This window comes from Miniopterus schreibersii (assembly GCF_964146895.1).
Source record: "Miniopterus schreibersii genome assembly, chromosome: 16".
NCBI lineage: Eukaryota > Metazoa > Chordata > Mammalia > Chiroptera > Miniopteridae > Miniopterus > Miniopterus schreibersii.
The window spans coordinates 21093198-21111273 of NC_138116.1; the positions used below are offsets into that span (position 1 = coordinate 21093198).

At 46.8% G+C, this 18076-nt stretch overlaps 1 protein-coding gene across 9 annotated transcripts in view; it reads left to right on the forward strand.

The window, feature by feature from the left end:
- The window catches only part of CDK12 (cyclin dependent kinase 12), an 85657-nt gene that overhangs the window by 47833 nt on the left and 19748 nt on the right, over window positions 1-18076 (forward strand). For 3 of the 9 annotated variants that reach the window (XR_014000504.1, XR_014000506.1, XR_014000507.1), the window contains 4 exons: window positions 6844-6952; window positions 7396-7537; window positions 11060-11157; window positions 14651-14842. The gene's annotated coding sequence lies outside the window, so the exon portion shown is untranslated. Of the gene's footprint in view, window positions 1-6843; window positions 6953-7395; window positions 7538-11059; window positions 11158-14650; window positions 14843-18076 lie in introns of those variants that run through there. The other 6 variants (XR_014000509.1, XR_014000510.1, XR_014000505.1 and 3 more) reach the window with 4 other exon arrangements.

The following is an 18076-nucleotide window of genomic DNA, read 5'->3' on the forward strand; positions in this document are numbered from 1 at the left end:
TCTCCATCTCCTGTCCACCTACTTTTTTCATTTGCTATTTTTCTCTCTCCTCCCTACTCACTACCCAACTCTCATGCTTCAGGCCTTACCAGAGGTATTGGTTGCTTAACTTGTCAGGGTGTTTAGAGTGATTACCGCTTCACAGTTTTGAAGGGTAATGAGAGGTCATTCAGAAGACAAATGGCTCTTCCAGATCCTCAACTTTCAGGGTGAAAGGTGAGGGAGAAAGCAAACTAACCATGCTTTTTTATTGCTCAGGCTGTGAAAGGAGCTTTTATGTTGTGTGGGGGATGAGAGATTTTTTCACTGGTCCAGGAAAGATGGAATCTCAACCTTCACTTCCTCCTCTTCCCTCAGATCCTGGGACTTGCTTTTGCTGCTGCCATTTCTAAGCTCAGTTGCAGATGGTGCCTGTGGGAAGTAAGGCTTGGTGAGAAGAGGGCCCTGCTCTCCATGAGAAAGCAGATGAGGGCTGCCTTGATGCCCTGATGATTAATCACTAGAGTGGCAAAACGCTTTAGCCCCTGAATTGTCTCATTATATCTCTATTTCAAAAATTAGTAGTGCAAGGTTGAGAGAAAGAGGCTGATAGGAAGTTAGTCTCGAATACTCTTGATGGTTAGTTGTTAGCGAAGCTTTCTGAATATATAGTCCTCAGCTGCAGCATACTTCTCTGGAATAAGAGGGTACAGCCTTGATGTAAACGGACTTAGACATGGGCTCCATAGGACCTAGAAGTAGATGGGGTTTGGGATGTTTTGTTCTGCCATGGCTGTATACTGAAGGTAATGTTGATAGTTCTAAAGGAATGAAGGACATTTTATCCAGACCATCCCTGAGGAGGCAGCATGGAGGGACCTTTAAAAGGCTACAATATAACAGTCATAGCTAAGTAAAGAAGGAAGCCTGGGTCTTGGAGGAGGGTGCCTTTTCCTTACTTTAAAGAGCCTATCTGATGGGCTGTCTCCAGGAGAGGATCCTTCTCCCTCCTGTGTCTCAGAACTACAACACTGCCTAATTAGGGTACCCTTGGTGAGGATCAGCTTATAGGCAGACAACCCTCTTCACCAAGGTTAATGCAATTTTGAATGCTTTTGGCCACGGGGAAAAGAGCTTGAATTCAAAGACAGAAAGCTTAGGAGCCTGATCCCTTTCATAAATTCAGGAACTTCTGAGTTTGGCCTTGTATCAGTATTTGCAGTTTCTGTTGGGGGACCATAAGTTCTCATAAAATGAAGCAATATGAGAAGGAGATGGAAAGAAGGGGAGAACTAGACCAGTCTGCTGACTGAGCTGTAGAAAGAGACTTAGGGTATAACTGCTTTAAAAAAAAAAAAAAAAGTGGTATAAGTGGAAGGAAGAAATGGTTGGGTTAGTGAAAGTTTGGGGATAATGCCTTAAAGGTTCACAGTTTCAGGGAGGCCCCGTGAAAGCACCACTGTGAGCAACAGTAGTGTTACCTTTATGGGTGGAGGTTGGACCTAGAACCCTTAGTCTGGGGGATGTTATGGAGACATTTTCCCTAGGGAACCTAGATTATATTAAGCAAATAACTTACATAGAGACATTTTGCTTAGTGCTGCTATCTACGTAGTTCAAGAGAGAAATTCAGGAATAAGGAGGGAATGATGTGGATGCATCACAGTAAAAAGCTGTTTGTATTTTTGGAGTTTTAAAACCCTCCTGCAAGTGTCATGGGGGTTTTTTGTTGTTTTTGTATTTTTAGGTCAACCTAGAAACTAGTATTATCCTCTGCCCTTTGTTTTAGATCCAAGTGAAAGGCAGTACATAGAAGAGCAAACTAACCAGAATGTTAGAACTACAAAAGGACATTAGTTTAGTTCAGCACCATCTTTAGCCAGTGAAAAAACAGGCCCGGAAAGGAGAAACCTAAGGTGTTGGCAGGAAGAAGGGAGAACCAACAGGAACTAACATTGTCAGGAAACAATTTTGTGCTAAGAGCTTTGCTTTTATTACCTTGATTCTTAAGCACCTTGAAGCTAAGGGATGGAGAGATTAAAAAGCAGATTCATCTTACTATCCTGAACATCTGTAGGAGATCCAGGGGAGTGGCAGATCACTTTTTCCTGTCTAACCACATAGGGCCTAACTAGAGGAAGTAAAGAGTCAGGTTTAAGAGTGAGGTTAATTTAAGGAAGTACTAAATAGTTGAAAGAGACTCTTTAATAACTTCTCTATTCCTAGAGACCTTTCAAAAAATGTGATGGTCAGAAGTAGTCTAGAGGCAGAGAACAAGATTACTATTGGCTCTTGGATTGATTTGCATTCTATAAAATTAGGTCATGACCTGAGAATATACGATTAATCTTAGAAATAGGGAACAAAATGGGGCTTCTCATCCTAAAGAGTCTTCAAAGAAAATAGAGTTTATATACTATGAATCAAGGAGATAACCAAATTCTTATGGTGGCTGTGTTTGTTTTGTTTGTTTTGCAATACACTGAAGTCATGAAACAATTTGTAATTTTGAAAAGACTCAGTGCCAAGTTCAGTATTGGTAGGGGCAGGTGACAGCCTGAAAATGGACACTGAGAATAAGAAAGTATTCCTTGTAGTTGTTTGATATATACCCCCAAGAGTTATACCATGGGGGCTTTTTCAGTGGGGAGCAGTAAAGTCATTAGCCGAGGCATGTCCTGAGTACATGGCAACTTCTGGGGGGAAATTAGGGGAGGGCCTCACCTTTAGGAAGCTTCTGGGTCTAGGGTGAGATAAGTCTCATACCTGGGTGGGAAGTGGGGAGTTGGTATTTATTAAGTCAGATTATAAAATAAATTAGTAATGGGGATCCAAAGTAAAGAAATAATCGGAAAAAAATTGAGTTAACCAAAAAAGATTCTTTGAAGGTAATGAAGGTAGGGAACATGGAACAGAGAGAGAAGGTTATGGGGAAAACTTATGGAAGAAGGTTTTATCTTTGTTTTGTGCAGAGGGCGTGAATGGACTAGTCAGGGTGGTACGGGAAAGGAGTGTTAGGAAATGAAGTCAGAGGAACAATCTTTATAGCCAAATGAGGAATTTAAATTTGATTTGGTAAGTAGTAACAGCAGAGCATGATGAGATGGATATGATGTTGAAGACTTTTGCAGCTGTATTGGGTGAAGGAAGCAGGAAAGCTTGCCTAGGATATCATTTTTCTGGTTCAGATATAAAGCCCTGAGGGCCTGCACTAGAGTAAGACTAAATGAGAAGAAAGGAAGTGGGTCCATGGGAATTAGCAAGGCTTGATGATAGTTTGGATGTGAGGGGAGGGATAAAATATAGCCTGAAGATGATGACCCCAGGACATATTTATGCTGTTGCTGGTGATGAGAGCTTGGAAAGTGGTACCTGCTTTGTTGTTAAGGAGTAGGAAGTGTTTACTTCCTACTTGACCACTTGATGAGATGTGTGTATGTTCAGTATTGCAGAGTCTAGGAGGGGGCATTCCCCCTGGAAAATAGTTGTGTACTTGATGTGTGCCTAGAGGATCACCTGCACTCTGCCCCTTTCAGGCTGGAAACCAGGTAAAAGAGTTGCTGGGATGTGCCCATAGACTTGAAGATGCTATCCCACTCCACATCTGGGAAAGAAAATACAGTTGTTGTTTTTTCCAGTTTCTTCCCCTTTAATGCTTTGAAAATGGGATGTGACTAGCCTGTGGCAGCATGTGCCTGTGGATGCACAATTCTCTGGCTTGATTCTTGGAAGGCCTTTTTCTGTCCCTCCCTGGGGGTCATTTGTATCTCTGGTTCCTGCTCCCAGAGCCATAAAGTGGGAGCCCCCATTTATTAATTGGGTTGGGACTGGGGAGGGGGTCGGCGGGGGACTCTTTAGTGCGGCAGGCGGGGGTCTTCCCGAATGAGCCCATTAGCCAGCCCCAATGGCAGCTGAAACGGGGCTGCAGCCAAGTCCTCTTCGTTTCAAAAACCCTCCATCGCCTGCAGCAGATCAGAACAAGGCCTGCGGGAGCCCTTACATCTGATTGCAGCTGTGAGGAAGGACAAAACAATTTATAGGAAGCCAAGTAGCTCCTGTCTCCACTGTCTCTTCCTTTCTGACTTTGGGGAGGGGGAAGACTGGGATCTGGTTTCCTCCTACCATAGCTTCTTACAAGGCATATATAGGCCTAGAGTAGAGAGAATGGGTATATGTGCATTGATTGGACATTTATGTTGATGGTCTGAATATGTTTACACATGCCCACACTCAGTTGTATTGGATAAGCAGCCACTACTCATATGGGGCTCTCTAGGGCAAAGCCAAGTGTGTGCTCAGACTCTTAACTAGTTCAGGCTGTGTGTTGTGAGGGGCATGCTTATTATACCCTTTCCTGCCCGTTATACCTGCCTTGTTTCCTACCTGCTTTATCGAGATTCATGGTTAGAGTTAGATCACCGTCTTAATATCTTCATAATTGCAGGAGTTTGGCACTTAAAAGAAGGCCTCCCAACTCACTTATTTGTCCCCTAGTTAAGCTAGCATGAGGAAGACAGGCAGCTACAGGGGAGCTTCTTATTGCACTGGCCCAGAGAAAGGGTGCTAAGGGCAGGAATGTCTCACTTCCTGATGGAAAGATACTTAATGTCTTTTCCCTTATAGAATTATAAATGGCCAGAGCTAGAAAGGGATCCTAGAGATCACCTAATTCAACCTCTCAGTTTACAGAGTTGGAAACTGAGGCTTAGGGAAGAGAAGTGCCTTGCCCACAGTTTCATAGTGAGGTAGGTAGTGGCAGCCAGCCAAGACTAGAATCCAAGAGGCCAGAATCTTAATCTGAGTATAGAGCCCCCAAGCTTTAAAATCACCAACTCCTGAGAGCCCTGAGCTTTCTTAGGAATGGAAGGTAGGGCTGTTAGATTTTGAGGGGAGAGGGGGAAAGGGAAATATGAAAAAATTAGCAGAAAAACTGAGAAGAGGCTTTATATGTTTTTACCTCAAAAACTAACATTTCAATGACATGCAAATTATACAAGTGTAATTTTTATTTAGAGTTAAGGGTTCTAGTTTATTGGGAAGCAAGTAGCAGCCATGGCCAAAGATCCTAATGCCATCAGAGTTACCCCAAGTTAGAGGAGCACTTTGCCACCATCTCTGGGGGTTGGATAGCCAGAAAAGATCCTCTGAGGCAATGTGAGGAATTTACCCTACATCTCCATTCAGGCTTCTTTGCATTACAGTACAGCTATATTAAAAAGCAAAATCAGAAGGAAGGGGGAAACAAAACACATCTCACCTGCTGGGAAACTAAGGGGAGTCTCTGAATGAGATGGGGGGATTATAGAACTCTGAGTAAAATGGGATGTTCTCTTAAAGAGAAATTGGGGTTGGGGAACTTTATTATTTATGTAGAGTTTTGAGCTGTTGGTTTTCTCTCGCTGTGGTGCTCCACAGTGACCTAAGCCCTAAAGAGTGTGCTCAGTGGGCTCACAGGCACAGCAGGTTCTAAAGTCATCTTACTCTGATGCTGAGACTGCCTTCCCTTCTTTGGACCTCCCCTAGATATATCTATAAGTCCCTCCAAAGCTTATGCATCTGACCCTGGGAGTCACTGATGATCAGAGAGGGGAATGCTGAAGGGTCCCTAAACTGGAAGCAGAATCTTGGAGGGAGAAAGGCACCACTTGGCTACTTAGAGATAGAGTTATGTGACCAGGTCAGAGGGGCAGCAGGTCTGCAAGATGAACATTGCTGATGACAAATAAATAGATCCTAGTACAAAGCCTTTACATTTTCTCCATCACACCCTAACTGACAGCATAGGAGGAATGTGGAGTTGGTCCGCATGCAAATTTATCTTTACCTAGGGCAGCGATTTTCAACTGGTGTGCTGCAAGAATATTTAAAACATGCAATACCTGACTATTTAGTCAGGGGCACTGACCTCTTTCCCCTTAGATTGTTAAATTAAAAAATGATAACAGCCAACACAACAATTGCCATTGGTGTGAATGAATCAAAGTTATACCTATTTTATTTGTCAGATTGATAAAAAATATATTTTTTGGTGTGCTGCAGAATTTTAGTAATTAGTTTATGTGCCATGAAGTGAAAAGGCTTAAAAATCGGTGATCTAGGGAATGTATGATAGACCTGCGTACTATAACTCCATCGTGTCTGCTGTCCTGCAAACATCTTTTCTGTCTCACAGGAAATTTCTTTTTTTAATATCTTTATTGATTTCAGAGAGAGGGAGAGGGGAGAGAGAGATAGAAACATCAGTGATAAGACAGTCACTGATCGGCTGCCTCCTGCACGCCCCCCACTGGGGATCGAGCCCGCAACCCGGGCATGTGCCCTGACCTGGAATCGAACCGCCATCTCCCAGATCCTAGGTTGATGCTCAACCGCTGAGCCACGCCCTGCCAGGCAGGACCTTTGCTTTTTTGCCTCCAAGTTCTTCTTGAAGAAGCAGTTTTGGACAAGAGAAACTTGAGTTCAAGCTGTTGATCTTATCTGAAACTAAAGGGCCTTCTCCAGTCACCTTCTTGCATTAACTGCTTTCACCCTGAACCTTCATTGCCTTTTATAATTTGGAATTTCACAGCTTCTATTTCTATTGAATTCTTAATTTACCCCTTCAATATAGGAACCATGGTTTTTACTTTATCAGACTGGGAACTAGTTCCCTGGAGGTAGGACTAAAACTCTCTCTGGGAAAATATTTAAGGTTCATGAATCTTTCTGGGCTTCATGTTCAGGTTGGAGAAAATTGGAAGAATGGTGACTGTCATCATTACTGTAACCTACCAAAGCCATGCTCCTAGGTAAAAAACCAGAGACCCTCTTTGGTGTCTAGTCCCTTGTCTCATGTCTAATATATCCTGTCATTTTCTTTTACAGGTGGCCGTAGCAGCAGGAGGGATGGCCCCTGAGGAATTTTGTGATGTCCATCAGTCACCTGATACACGGAGCCCTAGAAAATTCAGTGTTTTTCACAGACTAAAGCCAGGTAGGGACCTAAGATTAATCAGAGGTCAGCTTTTGTAAGGGACTAACACATCACACACCACACACACACACACACACATTTTCCCAAAGATCTCCAGAGGTGTTTCCTTAGCTTTTTGTTTGACCCTATTATGGTATCCTACCTTCTGATTAACAATTTCTCCCTCCTGGCTAGAGCGGGTAACTCCCTTTATTAACATCGACAGTCATTTCATTTCTGTTCTTTTCTCTTGGCCAGCTGTGCTAATGGATATTCCTCTACAGTGGGATGCTGATGTCAGTTACTCTCAGCTTCTCCTCTGCAACACCTGCTCCACTCACCCACTACCTCACATACACATAGCCCTGCCTTCTTCCCAAAAAGCTATTTTCTCTCCCTTTAAGTCAGGATAGGGCAATGCTGTCCCTTCTTACTACCTCTTATCAGCTTCTCTACCTCCTCAGGTTAGATGTGAGATCCACCTATCCAAACATTGTGCTAGACACCAAAAGTAGAAGCCTACAGGGTGCTTCTCTCCATCCTCAATGTCCAGAACTGGGCAGGTGACCAGCCTCCAGTACTCACCTCCACCCTTCCTGCTGCCAGGTAGGTGTGCTCCTCTCCCTGCTCACCAACCCCGAGTATTTCTCTCTGTTGTGAAATATCTTCAACAAGAGGAAGCCCTTAGTGACTCAGTTCTCTGCCTGCGTGGCTTCCGACCCTAATCTTTAGTGAGAACTTCCTGTTAAATCTCCATCCCCTTTCTGTGGTTCAGAACCATTTTTCCCATTTAGGGGTTGTGGGAAGAAGTGACCAGTAAGCAGATGGTATTTGACACTGGAGGGGAAACGTCTAAAACAGGCAGCCCTTCTTTTGGGGCTAGAAGTCTAAGCCCCAATTGTGCATTCTGCTCGGGGGCCTGGCATACTTAGAGAGTTTCTGGATCTTTTGAGGAAAGGTGTTTTATCTGTGAGGATAGGATCTCAGACTCTGAAGATTCTCTCTCTGTTCATTCCCATGCCTCCTCAGGGAGTGGAGAATGGATTGCTGTAAGGCAGAATCCACCACTAGGTGATACTCTATCTTGAGCTCAGATAGTAGCTCTTGTCTGGTGCCTATAGAGAGTTGGCAGGGGTGCCAGAGCCTCGCCTGCCATTGGAGGTGACATCAGTTTACCCTTTTGACCTTAGGTCTCCTCTCTCAGCAGAGCCTCTTTCATGCTTGCAATCCAGACAGCACAAGCAGCAGGCTTAAACAGGTGCCAGCTCTGGGTAAGGGGCTCCCTCCCCTTATAGGTACATACCTTGAGTTGGAGTTAGGATGGGATAGATGGAGGGACAGGGCAGGTGTTAGAAAGCAGGAAATGCCCCTGGCAGTGGTCGAGCAATAAGTATGCATGGGGTACATTGATAGCACAGAGAACACCAACATTTATAACCCTGCCCACCTGTCTGTCAACCTGGCTGATGCCCCAAAGCTGCTGGGCCACTTGGGCAGCTGCAGTCTTGGTTTCTGCCACACGAGGGTGCTGCTGACCAATTAAAGCTCCTGCCCCTTAGCAGATAGGGTTTGGGCAATGAGGGCATCCTTTCCCAAGACAGAGGTCAGAAAGATCCCAAGAGAGCCTGAGACTGGGGCCTAAGAATCCAAAAGAATTATAAATACCACTTGTTCTTCCTTAAAAATGGCCTGCAACCCTGAACATTTTGCCCTAGTCACCTGATATCTCAGTAGTATGTCCCAGCTGAACTGGGGAAGCCCCCTAGCTCTAGGCACTGAACACCTTGCACAGGTGCTTCTCTCCCTCATGGTATAGCAGCCTTCAGCTGGCCACTCCAATCTCCCCGCCTCTAAGACAGTTACATTTTAGACCAGAGGGTGAAAGTACCTGTGCTTTTCAGAGAGAAAAATCTCTTACAGTTGTTTTAAGAGAAGTATCTTTGTTAGTGAGAGAGTGTGGGAGAGAGGACCGAGAAGACAGAGAGTGGGAAAGTTCAGCCCCCAGAGCTCAAGATGGTCTGGTAGATGTTTGTAGCCTGAGTGGGTGGAGGATACCTCGGGACATTCCAGGGCTCTGGGCCAAAAACGGTGTCAAAAAAACAGGATGGGGAGGGAGGCCCTTGAGCCTCATACTGACCTCATACTGTGTAATGGCTCTGCTAGGGATTCAGGTGGCCATGGAGCCCTTATGGGGATGAGGTACCCCACAGTTGATCCTCAGTCTCCATGAAGCTCTTCCAGGCTGAACAGGCTAAGGGAGATGACAGAGGTTCTCCTCCTCCCTCCTACCCCCATGCCCGAGGGCCCCTCCCCAGGAGGACAGCTTGATTAAACAGTCGGTGCTGCTGGAATTACTGCACAGCTGGCGCTCCCCCCAGCACCCCGAGCAGAGCAGCAGCGCAGATTAAAATCTCCAATTAGCGTTAAAGTGAAGTGAGGAGGTACTGAGGCTGCCAAGGAGGCCAGGCGGGGGCCCTGGGTCAGCAAACCACCCCCATTCCTGCCTGGATCCTGAGTGCCACCCTCAGTCATCCCTTCTTCCCTAGCTCCTCTCCCAACAGCTTTCATTAGCTTTGCATTGCCTGGGGCCAGAGGACTTTACCAGGAGTGGTAGGGGCAGGGACAGGTGCTGACAAAATGCTGGGGACAGTAAGTATAGAAGAGAATGAGAGTTATCAGTGCTCGCCAAGCGAGATACCCTGCTCACAGCCTTCCAGGCAGCCAGGTCAAGGTGACTTCACACTACTGCTGTTCCTCTCTGCCTGAGAAAAGGCAAACGGAACATCTTTCCCAACCCTCTTACCTATAAGGTGTTAGTAGTAGTGCCAACACAAACCTTCATCCTTGTGTATTTTACCCTCTCTGACCCATTCGCTCCCACCCAAATTATGGCTCCTTCCTTCCTCCCTCCCTCCTTTCCTTTCTTTTCTCAGTTTTTCTGTGGGCAGGGGGAGGCACAGCCTGGCTTGGGAACATTGCCATGCCCTGCCACCTGGGTCCCAGCCGCCTCTTCTTTATCTTCTTTGCAGTGTGGGGAAGAGCAGCCACATGCCAAGAATGGAGGCCTCAGACTCTCCCAACCCCTGAACATCACACCCCCACCTAAGGGCCCTTTACCAGTTACACTTCTGCCCTCTACCCACCAAGCCCAGAAGGAGGGCAGCACAGCTAGCCATGCCCTTTGACTTCCCTCTGCCCCTTTAAGGGAAATGGAAGTAGGTACCCAGCTGACTGAACCTACTCACACCTCTAGAAATTAGACACTAGGGCACAGTGCCACCCTCCCAGGCTGGCACATGCTACCCTGGCAGAGGTTCAAATAGCACCCCCTCACCATACCCCCCCATGTCTTCCTCTTCTCTCTCCCTCGTTCTTCCTCTCTCTCTCTCTTTTTTTTCTCAGCTCAAAGCACAGCTGAGCCTTAAGGGGGGGCGGGGGACCAAGCTGGGGCAAGGGGGGTGGAGAGCTCCAATAGCACGTTTTCACCTGCCATTTAATTGGATGTATTTTTAATTAATGGGACCTCAGGGACCAACATGAGACAATCTGATCTCTGAATAGGGACAGGGGAGGGATTGGGTAAGGGAGGAGGATTGGGCCACTGGGTGCGGTTACCGGGAACCCAGGCCCATCAATCACTGGCCACTTTGCGTTCTGGCATGGAGAGTAGTGAGGTGGAGGAAGAGGGGAGGCACTGAGGAGAGGTGCCAGGATTTACCCCAACTGCCAGGAGCTTCCAAAAGGATGGAACTGTACCGGTTGACTCAGGTCTGGGGCCCAAAATTGCAGCCAGAATATTAGGTAAGGCTGTTTTCTTGCTCTTAGGGTTTTGTCCAAGTGGGCTTGTCCCAGTGAGTGCTATAACATGAAGTGAAAGGAAGGTGGGGACAGAGCTTTGAAGAGAGAGGACAAGAGCTAGGGACCATGGAACCAGAGACTGTGGTGAGAGAGGAGAGGGGCAGGGTTCAGAAATATTTCTGTACAGTTAGACATGAAATAAGTGCCATGGAGATTACATCAGAACAGCATGCAAATGAGGCCTGGTGCCTTTGGGGTATGAATCATAGAACCTTACTGCTGCAAGGAAGAGAACTTGGAGCTCATCTTGCTGAACCCTTCATTTTGTAGATGTGGAAACAGAGACCAGGAGATGGGAAATCAGCTGAATCCTGTCCTGGTGTTGCTTTGTGTTCCTGGAGTTGGAGACTTCCTGGGAACAGGGAAAGGTAGGGAGGTAGGGTGTGGGGGGAAGTCAGGGGAAGAGTGTGGGCAGAATATCATTCTCTACTGCTTGGGGCCTCATGTCTCTGGACCCTGAGTCTTGGAAGCAACTCAGGGGAGTCAGGTAGGGGCACTACTCGGGGACATTTTCCTTATACAGCCTATTCTAAAGATTATCTCATGCATTCCCTTGCTTCCAGGCAGACAGATCCCACCCCACCCCCACTTCCATGGGATTTTACCATACTTTATAAGGTCCACAGAGAATGAAATGCACCAACTACCCCAGTTCCTTAACCTAGAAATAAATCCCCCAATGATGACTAAATATTGAGGGGTTTTTTGAGATTTTATCACAAGTTTCCCTGCTGTAATATAAGCTACTAGAGAAAATTAAGCTAAAAAAAAATCCTGAGGAGTGGTCTTATTCCTCTTGTCCATGTCTGAGCTGAGAACAGAGATGGAAATGAAACTCCAGGCTCTGAAAGCGGAGTCAGAATCACCCCCGTATTCATGCGGTGCCGTGGCCCCAGCACTCTCAGCCAGGCCCCGTCTGGCTCTGTGTGGTGTTGGCGCACACTGGAGAGAAGGGCACATTTCCCCATCTCCTGCTTCCTTCACTTTTCAGACTCAAGGGTTAAGAAGGGAGAGAAGGAGAAAAGGGACTTTCCTGCCAGGTTACCAAAGGTGGCATTTCCTGGCATCTTCATCCTTCCTCAAAAAATTTAACATTCTTTGTTCTGTGCTTCATGAGACTGAGTTGGGGTTAGGGCAAGGATGGGTAGAGAGCTTGGAAAGCAGTGTGGGTAGAAGCTTTGTCACACTCTCCAAGCCCGCGACACCTTTCCCCCACACCCAGAATTGTCCTCTCTTCTGTCTTAGTGCCCCATTTTATATCCTCAAAGGCCCTGGTCAAGAGCAGGATGTGCCTCTAAGTGTACCCAGCCTCACCCTGCTCTGTTCTTAGACCCTCAGGGTCATCTTCTTGGCTCTCTGATTCTCCGCCTTCTCTACTGCCAACAAGATAAGAAAGGCCCCCTCGCATCCCTCTAAACAGTCCGGAAAGAATTCTTCTAGCTCCGCCACTGCTTCCGAGGACCTGCAGGGGTGGGGGTAGGGTAGGAGAACTGTGCCAGGGAGTTGCAAAGGAAGAGTCACTCGTCGGGGAGCTCAGGACGAAGCCTGAAAGTGAGGAGAAAAGAGGGAAAATTTGTGAACTGAGAGTCCTGTAGTCCCGCCTGTGGGGCTGGATGCCTAACGCAGGGCAAGCTGTTCATATTGAATATTTTTCAGGGGATTTATTAGGTGGCTCCTGTTTACAGAGCCTGTTTCTCCTCCGAACCATAGAGCAGTGGAGAAGAGCATGCAGTGAAGAAGGTGGGGAGAGGATGTCACTCCTTGTCCACCCCTGCTCCAACATTGGAGGCATGTTGGGGGAGCTAAAGGGCCCTTAAAACATTCAGTCTAGATTCTAGACATTTCTCTAAGGAACAGGGTCTCCTTTCCTCCTTTCCCCCAAGCCCCACCAGTCCTGCCTCATATTACCAAAGTTTAGCCAAGAGTGCCAGGTCTTCAGCCCTGGAGTCAAGTCTGGAGCCAGCTCTGGATTCCAGAAGAAACCCTGAACCTTTGCAGGGAAAGAGGAATAGACTTAAAGTGGAACACAGAGGTAGCAGTACCGAGAATCCCCTGCACTCTGGAGAAAAGAGAATCATTGAGGGACTCAGTATTGGCCCAGGGTTTAGCTTTTGCTCTGGTAGGACCCTTTTCCTCCTCCCTCGGTGTGTCTCACTGGATGGAACAAGATCTGGATATCTGAACCTACCATTTTGACACCTTGGAGGTTGTCACGCAGATCCCCTCTAGCTCCCGGGGGAAGGGGAAGGAGGGCATCTCAGAGGTGGCAGTGCCATGATGTCCTCAGCACCCAGGGAGAGAGGTCAAGGAGAAACTGACCAGAGAGGGATCCAGGAGGAGATACCTGCTTCTGAAACAGCCTCCTTACCCCATTCTTTCCTGCGCCCCCTCTCACATGCCAACAAGGCTGTATGGCCAAGTGTGTCAGATCTCCTGGTGGGTAATCCTGCTTTCCGTGCAGGCAGCTGGCTCTTTGCTCATGCATAGAGCTCATGCCGAGGTCCCTTGCACTCCTTTGCTCACTCATTTCAAAGTGTACATGTGTTGCAGATTCCTAGAGATAAAGGAGGGGGCTCTACCCCTGTAAGTAGGAAGATGGCGGGCTCTGGAGCCTTTCGGGTGCATATTTGCTTTGCTGGAAGAGTGAGGAGGGAGAAGGCTGCTGGCAGCTCAGCTGAGCTCAAGGTTTTGGTGACTCATAGTAGTGGGGGCGGCTCATGAAAACAACAGAGGGGAAGGGGGCCCAGGCCTGTTAGAGCTCTCTTTTGTCCATTTCTCCCCCACTCTGAGCTCTGTGGATAAAAGTCTCTTATCTGGATTGTGGGGCAAGGAGAGGTCAGCTATGAAGGAAGAGATGGAAATGGAAAAGAGAGCAGGGGAGGCTGAGCATCCTAGTACAAGGCTGCCCAGTGAGGAAACGATAGGAGAGGCCAATTATACTTGCTCTTACTGTAACCATTGGCTGCACAGAGGTGCTGGGCATCCACATGTGCTGGGGCAGCTCAGTGCTCCTGGGCACCTTCCAGAAGATAAGCTTTCCAGGCAGACACAGCTCCTTCTCCCTGCCCTTACTTTCCTGCTCAGAGCTCTGGGTACCCAGCTGACACCACATGACTTAGGGATTTTTTTAAAAACTTTATTTGACACATGACTTAGGAATTTTTTTAAAAACTTTATTTATTTATTTATTTATTTACTTATTTATTTGCTTATTTATTTATTTAAAATATATCTTTTTTTATTTCAGAGAGAGGAGGGAGAGGGAGAGAGAGAGTTGAAACATCAATGATGAGAATCATCATTGACCGGCTGCCTCCTTCCTGCACACCCCCGACTGGGGATTGGGCCCACAACCCGGGCATGTGCCCTGACCGGGAATCAAACCGTGATCTCCTGGATCCTAGGTTGACGCTCAACCACTGAGCCACACCTGACAGGGCTAAAAACATTATTATAAGACCAGTTGGTCTCTATACCCTCTTCCCTGGAAACAGGCACCATAGATCCTCAAAGGTGCTGATTCTCTCTCCCCTTACAGACCAGGTTGGCAGTGTGCATCTCCTCCATCCTTTCTGAATCGGGAGGATGATAGGGTACTTTATTTGAGATCACACCAGCAGGAAGGGACCAGAAGATGGACCAAGAGAACCAGCCATGCCTTTGACCACAGTCCCAGGGGCCTCCTTCTTTCAGCAAAGGGAAGCAGGGATCTTGGATACCAGTGTATCCAGATACATAATAATAAATACCCTCCCTCTAAACTGGGAAGGATTGGCTAAGCGGAAGGGACTTCTCCAACAGAGTCCGAGTACTCATTTGCCTGTTTCTGTTGCTTTCATTGCTGGTGGCTCTACTCTCCAGCTGGGGTGAGGGGCCCCCTGCTGACATGCTCCTGAAGATTCAGAGACGGATTTGGTTGGAGAAAGAGACAGACCAGCTGCCCTTCATGTAGGAACATGGGACCAGCTCCACTTCCCCAGCTCTCCCTGACAGCATCAGGAGCCCAGGCCTCGGCTGGAATACCCGTAATAAAGCTCAGTCCTGAACTAAAGCAATAATTACCTGGCTCTGGTATAAAAGTGGTGCTGTGAGGGGGTGCACCAGCTGTGGTGAGATGTAAGAGTGAGTGAGTGAGTGAGTGAGTGAGTGAGTAATATAAGAATCACTCCTCAGTAGCACATGCTCTCCTCTTTCTCAAACCTCTCTCTCCTTGGCCCCCCTGTTTCTTCCACCTTCCTTCAGCCAACCCCACTCCTGGCCATTTTATCCCCTCCTGTCTAAGAAGACATGGTAAGTAGTTGTCTGTTTCCTGTCTATACTTTTCTCTCTCTCACTCTCCTTCTCTTCTCCCAACGCCCAGCCAAGAGTTAACCCATTTGAATTCTTTCCACCAGTGAATGCCATCAGGATCTGAACCCAGAGTCCCCCGCCTCTGCCACTCCCCTGACTCTGAGACTGCCACTCTGACTGAGACTGACTCGTCAACCCACATCCTCCCACAAGTACAGCCAGGCCAGGACTGGTATGTCCACTGGTACCAAGGGCCCTGACCCGAAGCAGAGGGCAGCCCTAGGGGTGCTGTGGAGCCTGGCCCTAAATGCGTGTATGCCTGTGCATTGGGCACACTGGTTTATTAGTGTTATTTCAGCATTGTGATGCAGAGAGAGTAAGTGTAACAGCTGCTCCTTACTTGCAGTGTTTATTGTTACCTAGAGACAACCTCCTGGCTTTTTCCCAGCTCCCCCTCCCCCCCCAGCCCAGCCCCCTTCTTGCCAATAGTCCTACTCTCCCCACACTGATGGGAAATTTATAGCTTGCCCATACCATGCCTTTAACCCTCTCCTCTCCGTAGGGTAGATGGTAAGGGAAGCCAAAGAGAGCAGTGGGCATGCTTGGGCCCCAGCAGGTAGAATAGTGTATGGAGGAGGGAAGGACAGAGGGAGGGAGGGATGAGACCTCCCCTCCCCAGTCGATGTGTCCAGACTCAGGCCCCAGTTGTCCTCCTGCTTCTCATGTTGAGATAAAGAGCTTTCGACCCAGCCTTGGGATCCCAACATCCTCCTCACATGATTATTCTCTTTCTTCCCTGGGCATCTCTAAGGCCCCAGTTGACTGCCTGGTCCTGAGCAAGTCCAGCAAGGTAGTACTGAAACAGGATGAATAAATACTGAGTGGCAGAACCTCCACCCCCCTCCTTTCTATAGAGATGTTATATGGAAACAGATACGCGGCTCCGACATGAGGAATACTGGCCAGACCTCCACAGCTAGGTAGATGTCAGGCATGAATCTGGCTGCTGAGCCTGGTGGGAAAAACTGCCCATGGTAACTTCACCCTGAGCCTGGCACTAAGGTCCTGAGGGACTCCCAGGCCATTCTTCAAGCTGCTCTCCTTGGTCTGACTAAGCTATTCCTTTCTGCTTTTCTTCCTGGTCCATTTTCTCCTGCTTATCTTTGGTTTGATACCTTGGGGCAGATCCAGGAGACCAAAGGGACTGAAGTTTCCTAGTCATGGCCTGAACAGAACTGGGGAAGAAGCTCCTCTCTCCCCTCCTGACTTAGGACCTTTCATGGAGGGACACTATGTCATATATTCACCATCTCCACTGCTAATGAGAGGGAAAAGGGTCATATTTTAGCAGAAAGGATAGAGGTCAGACATGGAAAAACTCGTGAATGTAAGACTTCAGAATGGGACTACTTCTCTTCAGAGATTTTGCTTCTGCCTGGATGGATTTAAGTCTGTGCCTACCCAAGAGGCATCAGAAGAACAGGGTTACTTTTCTGGTGCTCCTTCAGATGTGGGCCTCAGTGCAGGCTTCACACACTGCACCCCTCCTCAGTCCTCCTAGATGTAGTGTGTTAAGCGGCCAGCCTTGGGTCCCAGTGCTAGCGCTGCCATTTATCAGCTGCGCTATCTTAGTAAGTCACTTAACCTCTTTGAGCCCTACTTTCCTTGTCTGAAATGCAAATGAACAACCTCTTAAGATTGTGGAGAGAATGTAGTGAAATAATGAGTGTAAAGCACCTAGGACAGTGCTTGATACTCAGTAGGTGCTCATTCAACAGGGGTTGATGCAACAGAGTCTATTACGTTTATCGTGTCAGCAGGGCTGACATTGCTTCAAAGACTCCATGAGTCCCCTGAAATTATAGTCCAAATATGTGTATATATATATGCTGGGGAGAATGTCCATAGTTTTCTTCATGGTGTGGAGCCAGGGGTGACAGTCTCCGGAAAAGAAAATAGCCCCAATCCCTTGACTCAGACTCCCCAATGAGACAGTTCCCCCATTCCCATTCCTCTCCAGCCAGGAGCACCTTAGGCAGTGTTCTGCCGGAAGTACATCTTTGTCTAGGGTGGAGCTGGGAGAAACAGACATTAGGATAGCAACACCTAATATTTGCCAGGCACTTTACACTTGTTAAGTACATTTACCTACATTAGCTCTTTTGACACCCATAACACCTCAGTAAAGTCCACTGCCATTTATTGAATGCCTACATTGTGCTGGGTGTATATTTTTAAAGTATGTTTCAAGTCTATAGAATATTTCATTACCTAGATGTGTCATGATTTATAAGGCTCATCTCCTATTTTTAGTCTTTCAGGTACTTTTACTGTTCTAAATAATACCACAACAAACATCCTAACACATAAAACTTCATGGATTTTTTATAGTAAATTCCAAGAAGTGGAATTATTGGATCAACAGATACAAATACCGCCCCCCGCCGCATGCTTATGATCATTTTATTGGTGTGCCCTAATGAGAATAATATTTTTTAATCTTTCTCTTTGGAATTCTGCAATGGAAACACAAGGGCAGCCCCTTCTCCTTTCTATACCCAGCAGAGACATTAATAATCTATCATAGCTTTTTTTTTCCATTGAGGTAATTATAGATTCACATGCAGTTATAAGAAATATTACAGACATCCTTTGTACATTTTTCCTACTTTCATCCAGTAGTGACATTTTGCAGTACTTACAGTATGTCACAACCGGAATATTGACATTGATACAATCCACCAATCTTTTTCAGATTTCCCGTTTTACTTGTTCATGTGTGTGTATGTATGTGTATTCTATGCAATTTTATTACCTGTGTAAATTTGTATATATCTACCACTACAGTCAAGATACTGAATAGTTTCAGTACCACAAGGATTCCTCACGCTACCCTTTTATAATCATGCCCACCTACCCCCTCCGCAATCCCTGGCAACCACTAATCTATCCTCTGCTTCTAAAATGTTGTCATTTCAAAAATAGGAGTCATACACT